At 39.4% G+C, this 14,668-nt stretch overlaps 1 protein-coding gene across 2 annotated transcripts in view; it reads left to right on the top strand.

The window, feature by feature from the left end:
• The first annotated feature begins 226 nt into the window (after positions 1-226).
• Positions 227-14,668, top strand: part of LOC124297803 (5-hydroxytryptamine receptor-like) — a 175,396-nt gene continuing 160,954 nt past the window's right edge. For both annotated transcript variants that reach the window (XM_046749121.1, XM_046749119.1), the window contains exon 1: positions 227-985. The gene's annotated coding sequence lies outside the window, so the exon portion shown is untranslated. The remainder of the gene's footprint in view (positions 986-14,668) is intronic.

Here is a 14,668-nt window from a genome sequence, read left to right as displayed (position 1 = left end):
GGGCGCAGAACTCACCGGGTTCTGGGGACGAATGGAAGAAGGAAGGGATGTTAGGTACGGCAGGATCCATATAGAGAGAGGGGGTGGCGGAGAACCCGCGGAAAAGCGGCGGCGGGGGCGGGAAAAGGGGGGCGGCGGCGGCGGCGGCGGGGGAGGGTGAGGGGAGAAAGACGCCTGCGCACCGAATCCGCCGTTAGGAGCAACTCAGTTGACACCGACACACCGTGATACGCGCGCGTGGTTATCATTCCCACTGACTTGTGCCTCGATCCCTCGACTCGGTTTTTTATGGGTCCAGACTCTTCTCACTCACACATATAGGCGACACACCGACACACTGACTTACACGTAATCACACACTGACTGACTGACTGACTCACTGACTCACTGACTCACTGACCGAGCAACGGTTGGATTTTTACCCGGCACCCTTGTGCATGCGTGTTGGTTTTGGTTTTGTTGTTGTTGTTTTTCTCAACGATGTTGCGAAAATGACGAATTGCAGCGAATCTGCGATCATCGAGCAACTGGGACCAGACGATGTTGTTTATGCTTCTCGCGTTTTGACCTGATGCTGTTGCGGTCCGAACATCCCGCAGATAATTTTTACCAATATTTTATCATTGATGGAACGATTCCGTACAACGGATTCGCTTGGCACGATCAATCGGTTTTTTTTCTTTGATTTTTACAAGGATCGGGTGACTCGAACTCACGATGGAATGTTAAATCCGACATGAATTTATGTTTCGTAGTAGTATCTTAATAATATTTGTCGAATTGAATCGATTCGATGCGAGTTCGTTAAACTCACAATTATCAGCGAATTATCTACCGTGTGGAATTATCTTCGGTTGCGTTAGAGAAAATACACATTGCATACGGCATAGTCGATTCTCTACACGAAGCTTAAATCATCGTTCGCATTGATTAAATTGGTCACGGGATTACGATAGTCGGGGATGATTTCAACGAGTAATTTAAGGTTGGTATATGTATGTACTGGTATGAAATTAATGTGTGTCGTTACGTTTGTTTGTTTGTTTTTTGTTTTTTTTTTTTTACCCGATTCGCGATCATCGACGAGGTTTACCTTTTACCTTTGAATCAATCTTCTTCAAGCTCTGACACAGTGCCTTGTATACGCGTACGCTGTGGATATTTACGACCAAATTCACCCCCCGATTTTCGCCTCTCAAACCCCTTTTCGACGACGACTGCTCTGGGAAAAAGGGAGGAAATTCTATTGTCGAAATTCCACTTTATATACATGTAGGTACGATTTTCGTACACGGGCACGTTTCATACTCGTTCCCAATACCTGCTCTGGTATCAGCCTTTTTGCGGAAACTACAACGAAGTTTTAGTTATGGGATTTTCAATTGCGTCACGTCGTGTTAAGGGAAATTTTACCGGATCGGTCTTACGACGAATAAACAACGGAAATTGAGCTCGGATGTAAGGCTAAAGAGCGGAATGAACTTGTACGCAAGTTCTGGCCGGTTTTGGAGACTACTTTCTGATTACGATGGTTCTTGAGCAACATGTGTCGAACGATGAGATCGACGTTAAAGTTGCCTCATCCTAACGAGACGTGGACTGTAAACTCACTGTTTCCCCAACATTTTGGCACAACTTTGAAGCAATTGAGTTTGGAAAATATGAGTATGTTGATGCTGTGTTACCGTTCACAGAATTTCATGTCAGACGGTTCCAAAGTTCCGTGAAATAACGAGTAGTTATTCCAAAAAACGCGTCGCTATATCGACTCTAATTACGAAAGGTGTGTTAAATCGTCGTCGTTGCGATTCTTTTGACTGATCGTACGAAGTACAGATCGTTGATTTTGCCCAAGTTTTCTTTTGCCACACAATAGGGAAATGTATAATGGTACGTGTACCTATAACGTACATGGTGGTATTTCGTGCGTACTAAAACGTTGATCGAACGTAAAATCCAATAACAATGAAACGGATGTAAAACGAGTATTTATGCTTGCATGTACATTGTATGTGTACATATATGCACGTGTAGGAGAATTGCAATCCATTCCCGAACACCTGCTAGTATCATAACACTACGTTATCGGGGCACCCAAGCATCGAGTTCCCGTCGATCGATAGTGATTGATATTTGCTACACCGACGAATCAGAGAATGATGTCGAATCCTTGCATTTTTCATTCAGGGTCAGGAAAAAATAATATCTACCACGTCGGTACATAGATTATGGATTTTCGATGGACAACACAGAAAAAAGGGACAAATTTTGCATCCTAAAAATTTGAATTTTTTTTTTTTGTCCCCTCAAAGTACAAAATAAAAAATATGTTAGTATATTCATGCTATAATGTAATGATGTATAGGTTGCAATGAATTTAACCGTCCAATTGATAATGACGCATCAGTTTAGTACACCGACTTTTATTTCATGCAATTTCACATCTTCGTTAGAGATCGACTCCTAATTGTGATACTGTTATATTATTATATTTACATGTTGCCGGTTTCATTGTTTGTTTATTTTTAACAATCGTATAGATTATAAACGTTTTAACGAAACATAATGTTATTGACGCAGGTATCCGCACACATGCATGAGGAATAAATGAATATGCAGCATGAATGATACAATTGGAATTTTAGCACAGGAATTTTGGTGTCTGTGTAATTCCTCCCTATTCACCGTTTTTCGTTTTGCCAACGTACGAGATTAAAGCCTGCCGGGTAAAAATGTAAAATTATTCATCGTAATGCCATTTATGTACATTTGGTTAACTACTTTAAAACTTGGGGATAAACGAAAAAATCTCGGAATAAATCGGACACACACATGCAAAATCCTTTATATACGCCAATATATTACGCACAATATTGTGTAGAAATGTACATTTGTGGATCTCGCGTCTTGTAATGTACTATAAATCGAATTTTCTACGAAGAGAATTGTAAACACTGAAACTAACCAAATCCCGATTAACTCAACAAGGAATGCGTTAAATGTTTCAAGCGTTAATAGCGGAAAGTGTGAATACGAGGCGTTGAAACGGTTAAATTAAAATCACGGTCCTCCTGATTTCTTTTTTCTTTGTTTTTTTGGCACACATCTAAGCAGACATCCATTATCAGGTTTGTTTTACAGATCGCTGAAATCGCCGAAAGCATCATTAATAGCGTTACGTGCGATGATCGATCATCGCGAATGAATGTTTAACAGATTGAGTTGTCTCACTGCCAATTCGAAATTACACACCGGATGAGAAGAGATTCGTGCTTGGATATCGAGATCTTTAATAATTCTCGGAAGCTCCTCGGTGTCTAGTCGCTGAAAATATTCCTCTCGTCTTCTTGCTTTTTGTGTTTAGAAATTTTTTTATTGTTTCATTTTTTTTTATACTCTCTCATAACGCGAGTTCGACGTTCAAAAAACAGAAGCGCAAAAATCAAGTTTGTCTCGCTGCCACAGGTGGCGCCAGAATTGCTCGGGTCGAGTTTACGACCTCAAGCGTTTAATGTCTTTTTGTTTCTCTTCTCTTCTTCTCTTGACTCGAACTGCATTGAAATTGGATCGATGATAAAATGCGTGTTGGATCTATTTCTCAATTTATATTGCTATCGGTGTGAATTGAGGTGATATAAAATTGGAAAAATTTATTTACACAGGTGGTTCTATACTTAGGTATAATAAGAGGAAAGAGAGAAACGTCGCGCTTTGAAATCAAAATTACTTTTCTATTTATAGTATTGACAATCTTCGCAGCGGTTACGAGTCGGTTTTCAATCACTTTTACGATTGCTTTTAATTGCCAAAGTAATGAACCTACTCGTAACTCAACGGCGGTCCTATAAATTCTTTGAGTAAAAACCAAATATTCGTTTCGAAGAGGGTACATTAAGCTACAATACACGGAGGACGGTATTTTTTTTTTTCTTTCTTTCTTTCCTTCTTCGAATAAATCAAATTGTCTTCGGTCAAGAGACCATTTTGTTACTTTGAACAATTTTTTAATCTTGTCAAACCCTGTCGTGTGAAAGACAGAATGTACTCAGAGTTTTTTAATTACCTACATAACCAAAGGAATTGCGACGATCTTGCCACTTTGTGTTAACGGCCATTCGAAACAGATGAAAATGTACCTTTGTTGATACCGCTTTCCATTCTTTTTCCCGTCCGTTAAAGGGGAAAAATTCATTTCGCAATTTAGGACAGTTCACGATCGGTTATCCTCACAACCATATGGAAACAGAATCACACGAGCACGTCAAGTCTTCACCGTGTAACGGACTGCGTAGGTGTTCATCTGGTGGGTGAGATTTGTGACACGATCCACTTGAGGCGGCGAATAGAGAACGTTCGATTTTCCATCGAACATAAATTTTCTGGTACCCCGTGAGACGTGGTAGCACTTTCAATGATTTATGGTTTGGGTTAAAAGAGCAAGGCCAATGGATTCGCGGGGAATCCGAGTCACATAAGCCTCCAACTCGGAGGCCTCTTAGTGGCTAAGAGGTGGATGAAAGTCTGTGTATTCTAAATCTAAAATCCACCGCCATTCCCCCAGAGAAAAAAAGTGGATGCAGATGAAACAGGAGAAAATTCTTTCCCTCCGGTAGTGTCAACTGAAATTAATTACTATCGCGTCTGCTTATTGCTGAGCAGGGAGGGAGGATAATTGCCGTTCGTACTCTCGGCCACGTGGTTGATAGCGATGCAGCGCCCCGGGAACTGCGAATCCCCAACTTTTCACCCTCGAATCCGAAAGCTCTTTCGAAGTTCCTTGGTCTCTTTTTCCGCCCATTTCTCACCCCGGCGTTTTCCTTTCCACCCTCGTTTAACCGCCCCTCAAAGCTTTGTTCTTATACTCCTCGTTCACCTTGCGGCTTCAACGTTACTGGAAACAGGCATAACACTTTGTTCAAGTCACGGGATGTTAGTTAATGCTCGAGTCTACGATTTTAACACGAATCAGACTAGACAGCGTTAAGTACTTGAGAATACGGTCAAAGTGGTCGAAATGTCGCGGTGCTTCATTACTGCTTTTTCGCTATTTCTCATCGACCTCGACGCTGAATCGTTTTTGAGTAAGGTATGAACACGCGTCTTCAAATTCACGTGAAACACTTTGAAAACTTGTGATTTTCATGTCCATGGTATCCGCTATGAGATCACAGGATTTAGTTTTGTAGAGACCTGCAAATTTTCACGATGTTCAACGAAATCTTGTAGTTTCTTATAACCCGGTGAAGTTTTTAAAGTCTCTTGAAGTCACATGAAGTTATCGTAACATTCTATCGAATCTGTAGAACCTAAGGCCTAAAGTCTCACGAAGTGTCGTCGATATTAGATAAAAACTTTGAAGTCATTTTAAAACTTTCAAACTCACTTTGAAATACTTGAAAATCCAGGAATTTCCGTGAAATCTTTATGAAATTCGATTATACGTCCAAACTCGAGTGTACAGCCAACCTTGTGAAGTGATCAACATCTCGATAACGCGTCGTAACCCAATGACTAATCGAGCTGGAGAACGTGGCTAAGCCCATCCATAACCTGCACTTATTCGCCATCTCTCAACTCCTCTCTACCATAACTAACTCAATCGGGGACGCTTGAAGCTTCGGCAGAAGCCAGCAAAGCGATTGTTCAAAACCGCAGTTGACGTTCTGTTGTGACGTGAAACAAGAGCGGAATTCCCAGCTCTTTTTATTAGAAGGCTACAAATTTGGAAGCAACGGTTGGTTCGAGCAGTGCTTAACCGTTCCGTATAATCCGGAAAATTTTACTTTCAAGTCCATAACGGTCGGCGGTTATAACATCAGCAAAGTCACATCGCTTGCAGTAGCGCATCGTGGTCTCGACGTTACCTTCTACTGTGTATAGTTTTCCTCCTCAGAAATGGAGGATGATAAATGAAAAGGAGCAGCAGGGCTCAACGCTGCAACGTCATCAATTATACCACGTTTAGCATGGCGCACCAGTTACCTACATACCCTGTTCTCGGTTGGACGAGCCATTGTTGTTACCGGGTTGAAGCCAACACTGGCCCTGTATAAATACAGAAACTGATTCCATATCGCTGAAGGCTATTTAGAACAGGCGTTACATTATGCAGCCAGTTGCGACGTGGTCTTTCTTCCGGTTCGTTCGTGGTTGCGGTTATGCGGAGTGGCACGGTAAAAGGACCCCTTTCCATCTTTCTGATTTACTCTACCTGCCCCATTATCTCCGGTAATGCGATACACGCGGACCTTGAGTACACGATGATAAGGTGCACTCTTCGGGCACCGCGTCGTGAAGCGCATCATATTTTTCTATGCTGAACAATGAGGCTCGCCTCGAAGCTTCTCATCCCATTTCACCGTTCGCCGATTGTGCAGGTGAAACCGTACAACTGTTGAGTGTACAATGACTTTTCAACCTTAACGATAATACTGCTCTATCATTGTTTGGGATTTCTGAAAGGATCTATTTACCGAGGCATCTTTCCATTCAGCCTCGAGGACTCTCTTTCTCTCTCTCTCTCTTTCTCTTTCTCTTTCTTTCTTGGATCAGGACACCCACCAGCGTCTGTTTTTATGGGTCGTAATTGGCTGGCGGTTCGAGGGACCTTTAATCTGTTATCTGAAATCGTTAATACCCCTGATTGAGACGAAGGGTTGTTTACTTGTATCCACTCATCCAACAGACAGACCATTTCAGTCTTTACCGCAACGTTCGGTGGCTTTTGAAAAATCTTTCCCCGTTACTAAGAACCATAATGGATGCGTGGTGATTGCAGGAATTCAATCGAAAAGCTTTCATCGATTACATAGATTAATTAAGATGTTTACTACTCGAAGGATCGCCGTTTTTCGTGATTCCTCATAACACCGACCGTTATATTTTAAAAACATGATCGATTCGTCACTGGCTTTGTCCACTTTCATTTGAAGACTCATTCTCTTTAATACACAATATAGACGTCAGAAGTACGCCAGGAACTCGTCACATTATAGTTACAGAGAACCAGAGTGTGGAATTGGCTTGTAAATTTTACATCACGTCCCACTCGTCAGCCGTTGATAGGCGTGTGGCACGCACGTGGCCTTGAATAGAAGCAAATTTTTTATGGCCTTACCGGGTGGTTGAAAAAGCGTCAAAATTAGCATATTTTTTGCCCCTACGGTATAACGACGTGGATTTCTGGTTTGATTCACTTAAATATCACATCTTAGAAAACTCTGCCTATCTCAACGAGTAACTCGTACACGTGACTTTGACCTGTTCTTCACTTTCCCAGTAATAAAGCATACACGTGTGCTCCTGATGTTCTGAACTGGCAGTCGAGACCACTCTTCGTCCCAGAAATCCATCTTTCCTCGTTTATTATCGTAATTATTGCTCGATAAACGAATTTCACAATATGATTAATTATCTCGCGTGTTTGGTTATAACTCGTGGTTTCTTATTGTTGTACTTTGCGAACCACTTTTTAATTCGTTAAGTCAAAATATTTTGCGATGTATAACGCGGGTCTCGGGATGTCCATGGATTTTCTGTTTAGCACAATGCTTAATATTCTCAGCAACTGACCACAGAAATCCTCATGTCTATTCTATAGCTTATTCTTTCCGATCGCAAAACTAATTTCTATAATCGTGTATCTGGTATCGGATGCACCTGAATCTAAAATTGAGAAAGCACGATTTCGTCTTCAAAATAAATGCAGTATACCTAAAATACGCTGTCCAAAATCGTTTGATGCGACCGAGTGTGTTTTTCCAAACCTGGAACATATGTTCGGTGGAATCTGAGAAATAAATTAAGATCCCAAATTCATCGACCAAAATATTCTTACTCACGAGTTTGATTCTATAATATTCCAAAAAAAAAAAATCCTCGTTGGTTACTTTTAACAAGAACAAGCTGACGTTAGAATTTCATGAATTTTGGAAAGTTAGCTTACCAGTAAATTCAATTCAAAACTCAGCTGAACTCCCTCCCCCATAACAATGTGATACACGCAGTATTTCGAGGGTGTCATAATTCCAGTAAAACTTCCCTAAACTTATCGAATTCACGACATTCGTCATCGTACTTACTGAGATTTTCTCGAGAATCTCACCACCGCACTTTCTACCAATTAATTTTTTTCTCTCCAAGTTATCCCATTAGTTGAATCGATTTTCCCGACTAAAAAAGATTATACCGTTTTCCCCCAGGTTCTGGTAATTTTTTTCCTGTTTTTTTTTTTTTTTTCTTCTTCTTTTTTTCTTTCGCAAACAGCTCACCATCACTAACGATAATTTTGCAGTCGTGCGAGTATGCCTGCGTCGTTATTTCACCCTCGAGCTTAATGCTAAGCCGGTCAAGGTGCGAATGCAAGGATTTCGCGAGAACATGACCGGACGGAAGCTATTCGCTAAAATTCCGCCATCTACTCCCCCCCCCCCCCCCCCCCCGGCCGCTCTTTCCGACCCCTCCTCGTCTCTCGCTATCCTCAACCAAATCCCCACTCACCCTGAACGGTCTTTGATCATTCGTGTCGGTCGTTTGGAAGCGGCGCTCGCGTCACGGTGAGACTGAGCAACAGGCCTGAACGCCGGTGGCACCACCTGTGCACTTAATTCCCGGGACGCGCTATGCTGCGGACACCCGGCCAACCTACCCCGAATGGGTTTTATTTATTCACCGGCCGAAATTCCCACCCTTAGTCCCGTAGCCATATCTCATCCAGATAACAAATCCCGTAGTGCCATTCTGGTTACCGCTCTTGGCTGATCGAAACCACCAATCATGCAACCCTTCCCCTCTGACCTCGATTTCTTTTAGAGGAAATCGGAAGATATTGATATTTTCAATCATACGGAAAGAATCTTTATCTCTTACATTTTATTGGATACATCTTGCTCTGCCTTTTTTTTTTTTGTCAACGTCCAATCGCACACTTTCATCGTACGGTTGTGTTTATTTTGCATTAAATTATGCAAAACAGTTATATCGAGAGTCAATGCGCATGCGCGTCATTAACCTAACCTCAAAAGTTTTGACATTTGGCGCCGGCTGTTGTGCTCAATACGGACAGTTTGTCAAAATTTTTTAGGTTACGTTCGTGACGGTTGGTCACAATGGCTAAAAACTTGTCTCGGATTGTAGCGCGTGCGCGTTAAAACTATGCTCTGAATTTTTCTGAAAATACTGCAAGCGTCGAAACAAAAAAAAATCATGGTTCAAAAGTAAGCGAAGAATAGAACGAACGAAAATAAGTTTGATGTATTTTTGAAACCAGAGAACATTCTTCTAGATCAGGAACAATTATTCACAAGTTGGCTTGGAATGTCTCATAACTGTACACACGATGCCATATGCAGAGCCTAATCCGTTGATTGCGACTTTCAACCAAGTCCCGACGGAAATGATCTTCCGGATTTCGCAATCGAGGAGATTCGGTTCTTTTCTCTAATCTCTTTCTCTAATCGGTCTCATACTTTCACATGATGTAACTTGAACAATTTTTTTTCTTTACTCGCATAAGGAACTTCGACGAGGATTACTGTCGATTATTTCACCCCCACAGCCAATAACTATTTCTACACTGCGTTCCCGTCTATCTGTGTTATCAATTATACTCCGTTTTTCATTATGCTCCCTTCCTCTGCCCCAAAAAATCCCCCCCCCCCCAAACGTCATCGGAGAAATTTCGTTCCCTAAGCTTCCCGAGATTTATCAACGTCACGCAAAAATAAAAATTCATTCTACTTATACATTTATACACATGTCATATATATGTGTGTCGATATATATAATATAAAAAAAAATTCCGAACAGAATGCGTTACGTGTTTCAATATATTTCTGGCGACTGTTATTTTCATTCAAGTGTGAATAATTTCTCTGACGTTTTCCTACACATGTATCGTCCATACGTGTGTCATCGGAAATAAATCGGTATATCAACGATGATGGCGAAATTATATTCGAACAGGTTATGTGAAAGTAAAACTGTGAGACAAATATTTGAAATAGTCGAGAATATATCATGTTTTGATAAACCGTTTTTACTAACATAAAATCTTGAGCTTTGATAAAGTTTTATATGAAACGAGTAGTTTCAATAAGTTCCTAGATATTCGATCACGTAATGTTGTCGGAGATTAGGATTTTTAAAAAAGCTTACTTCGCATTGCGTCATAAATTTTTTTTTTTTGTCAATAATTTGAAACAATTTCACGGTCATTATCTTTAGCATAGAGAATTAAAATCGGTATCCAAAGTTGCAATGTGCCTTGATTAACCATCCAATCCGACTAATATGCCATTTATCAAACGAGTGTAATATTATTCCTTTGCAAAAGCTTGTTTCAATATTGAAACGCGTCGGTTAATTTGCCTGAAAACATGCCGGTACATTACATTGTGTTCGCGCACCGCTGAAAGTTAAACATTACCGTGCAAATCGTCGTTATAAAAAATTCTGCTGCCGATAAAATTCATACCAAAAAGAACTCTTCTCTTTGCTACATACCAAAATACCATGAATGTCAAGGGCAGGTTGCAATCTGTACTTCAAAGCGACGGGAGAAAAAAAATAAATAAAAATTTCGAAAACGATTTTCCCGTAATCATGCAAAGCTTTTTGTCGCGATTCGACCGAAAAAAATAGTTCAACGAAAAAAAGCACACGCATGCATGTAAAAACAATCCCGAACGACAGGCAAACTGCGGAGGGAAATTCTCTCGGAATTTGGGATCAGCGGCGGACGCTAATCCCGTGATTATTAGGTGGCTGAATATGGGTACAAAAGGGCGAAGGGCCGGGCTTGATTCGCATTTGCAAAATGCCTTGGTCCCTGTCGGGAAAATTTAACCACGTAAACGCATAAAGGTCGTTGAATCAATTCCGTCGCACATTGATGATTACTTTTTGGATAGATTTTGGAAGTTTATTGGCTACATTTATTGTAAATCTATTTGTTTGTTTTTTCAAAGTCATACACTGAGAGAAATTTTTAGTTCCGGTTACCGCTCAGTCCTCAATTATTCTCATTTTTCACCGTAATCGAAAAATATAGTTCTAGGTAGAAAATGAAAATTAGTTTTCTAGCTGTTGCCGGAAAGTCTAGTATCCGTTACTAATCTTTCTCATTACGATCACTGTTTTTTTTTTGCAACTGTTGCAAAAATTTAATTCTTGTGCAAGAATAAATAGACGTCAAAGCCTGATTTGACTAAAAAAGTAGAGTTAACCGAAGAAACTGATTTTGCGTTGCACTTGCCAAAAAAGGATCGACAATTGCGCAAAATGGTTACGTGTACCTTGTTTTTCGTAATTCTAACAATATTCAAACAGTTTTTTCAACGATACCTGTTTTACTGAATTTTTTTAGTTACTGTAACAAATTAAATTTTTCACAGTGCATGTTTAATAGTTGTGGAAAGAGGAAATAAAACGTCTGGTTTAATTTGAGCCTGTAATATCGAGACTTGGAGGTTCCTGAACGTAATTGTTCATTTTTCATTTGATTTGTATTAGAAAATAAGTGTAGTTGTTTAGAAATTTACTTGGTCAGTAACGAAGCAATAAAGCAATATACATAATATTCGATACGTATTTTTGTAGGGAATTAAATTCTCTACAAAAAGGGTCACTAATAATTTTTTTATAACTAGACTTTTTCAAAAGCCATTCAAGGTTGAAGTTGAAATCATGTAAAAATTCACTTTTTCTTGAGATTAACAGCGAAAATACTAGATTACCACAAAATGTTGTAGGTTTCGTTTGTAAAGCATCTCAACCGCTGTAAAATCATGTCATTGGATTAAATTTCAACTTTATCAAATTTATTTTGTAGTTATTACAAGTAATAATATGTAATATATGCAGTTCCAATTTAAAAGTACCTTTTTTTTTAGCCAAAATACAAATTTTCGAGATTCGAAAATTAATTAAATGACATGATTTTATAGTGGCAGAAATGCATTACACACAAAATCTCTAATATTTTGTCACAAGTCTAGCATTTTCGCTGTTGATCTAGAAAGAAGCGAATTTTCACACGATTTCAAGTTTAACTTTGAATAACTTTTAAAGTGGTTGAGTTATCAAAAAATTATAACGAACATTTTTTGTAGAGCATTCAATTCCCTACAAAAATATGTATCGTACATTTATGTATACTGCCTTGTTACTGAGCTACAAATTTCCGAAATAACTAAAATTATTTTCCCATCTTATTGTTAATCAAATGGAAAATGGAAAATTTCGTTTGGGAATCCCTAAATCTTAATATTTAAGGCTTAATTTAATACGGATGTATTATTTTCTCTTGCTAGAGCTGTTAAAGATGTGACTATGAAAGAAAAAAATAGTCGATTTTTTTTTGACCCGTCTAATCTACATTGCATTAAGCTTTAAAGCTCACAGGGTGTGATATGAACATTGCGGCAGGAGGCAGAAAAGATTGCAAAATATTGTAGCCCTTGTATTATCACAGGCATAAAAAATCACCGCTTAACAATGTATTCAAACTTGCAGACTATTTAAGGGCAGACATATTATATTCGCCAATTATGCGCTGAACAAAGTTTTACACTCAGACGGAATTAACTGACGATAGATATTCTACTTAATGTGCTTCTGCGATTTTATGGAGTCAAAGAAAGGTCGGCGAGTTAAATTTTGATAACTTTTAAATGGGAATTGTGAATTCCTTAGGACACGTTAATAATTAACGATCATGTTCCAGATATTTGAATACTAAAGTTCGAGGTACGGAGTATATGCGCTGATAAAAATACAGAAAATGAAGAATTGAGAAGCATTAGAATCGTTGATGAAACCGTTTTTACAGTATCGTTAAAAAATTACCAGATTAAAATAAAAAGTCGAGGAAAAAAAACCGATGTAACCAATTTTTATCGGTTGAGATTGTTGATCTTCAATATATTTCCAAGATAAATTAATTTGTGTACCGATACTATAAAACTTCATTCTATGGCAATTCTCGAATTATCCCAAATACGGAAAATCTCGATAAATGAAAAGTGGGGAAGAAAATGAGAAACAAAGTAGGTTGTCAATAAATTTACAGTGATATCACACATTATCTGAAAACACGTTCTCACCTATTTTTACGTTTTAAAATATTATAGTTCACATACTCTTGAACAATTACAAAACTGCCGCTTCATAAAAATTTTAATATCAATGAAAATTTTTCAATCCTCTTCAATTCTCAACTATTATTTAGAATTGTAGCGAATAAAATCGGTAGTATAATTACATGACCATTCACGGATCGTGTCAGAATGTTCCTCAAAGTCATCAGCGCCAAAAATTTGTTTCTCTCTGATCCATCGATCGATTCGCGTATTGATTACTCTCTAAAAAGAAAAAAAAAAGAAAAAAAAAAACCAACCATTCCCGTAAGTACACCTTCGAGTCTGAAACTCCGAGGTCTTTTCACGCAAGGAATAAAATATATAAATATGAAAGAAACGAAAATCAGTTTTGTGCGGTTTTTTTTCTCTCTCTCTCTCTCTCTCTCTCTCTCTCTCTCTCCACCCGAGGAATGCGAAGCGGCAGGCAAAAAGTAATGATGATGAAAAAGAAAAAAAAAAAAAAAAATACACGTGGGAAAAGCTTGGAAGGGGGGGAAAAAAATAACCGCGGCCGCAAAGAAAGGTAACGTACGGAGGTTTTTTTTTTTTTTTTCGGGGTGCGATACGCGAGAATGCGGGGGCGTATAAGGTATGCGAGATTCGCACTTAGGCGATGGAACTTTCATGCGCCACGATACGCGTTACGGTTTATGAAACATTAAGTGGTTGACACGTAACGTTAGCAGGTGGGTGTGTGTGTGTGGAGGGGTGGGGGGGGGGGGGGGGGGGGAGAAGGAGGAAATAAGCACGAGACGTATGTTCGAGCTTTCGAGCTTTGCAGGACTTGCAGAACGAGGCGTCTCTGATTAGTCAGTTGGCGGTATCGCATTATAGCGCGGAACGAAATAAAGAGCTTGTCTCGCCCTCGGGAGGGGGGTGAAGGAAAGGGTGAAGGATGAAGAAGAAGGTGGAGGGAAGGAGAGAAAGCGAAAGTAAGGTAACGCGCACGTTCGTTAGGTATTTCAAAGGGGAAAGAAGCGGAAAGACCCGGTGAATACTGAACAGTCGGGCAAAGCCACGCGTGACGAAAGACTTTCTCGGTCTCTTGGTCACGGGGATCGTCGAGGTATTTTACTCTCCGACATTTGACGAGTTTCCCACGCTCGAAAGCCGCATGAAATTCGTAACCAGAAATACTCGAATAATTATTTTTAACCTTGACCTTACTTTAGAGATTCGTTATTGTATAAGATTATTTTTCAGGCGATAATTGAGGTGAGATTAAAGAGATTTCGAAGTACGGAAGGACCGTTATGGAGAATTTCAGTGGCGAAGATTTTGAGAATCGATTCGATGTGTAGAATTTTTAAATTTGGAAAGTCCAAGTATGGAGATGCGAATAAATTAAAAGGTCAGAGTTTGGAATGACAAAATGTAGAATGGTCAGAATTCGTTTTGACGATATAGAATCGTGCATGGATTTTCAGATTTCGTTGTTCTATTTTTGGACATTTCTGTATTTTGTGAATCTTGAGTTTCTGTATTATCGATTTTATGTACTTGAGCTTTCTACATTTTGATAATTCTGC

The sequence above is a fragment of the Neodiprion virginianus genome, chromosome 2 (genome assembly GCF_021901495.1).
Source record: "Neodiprion virginianus isolate iyNeoVirg1 chromosome 2, iyNeoVirg1.1, whole genome shotgun sequence".
In the NCBI taxonomy this organism is placed as follows: domain Eukaryota; kingdom Metazoa; phylum Arthropoda; class Insecta; order Hymenoptera; family Diprionidae; genus Neodiprion; species Neodiprion virginianus.
This window is presented reverse-complemented; position numbering and strand designations above follow the sequence as displayed.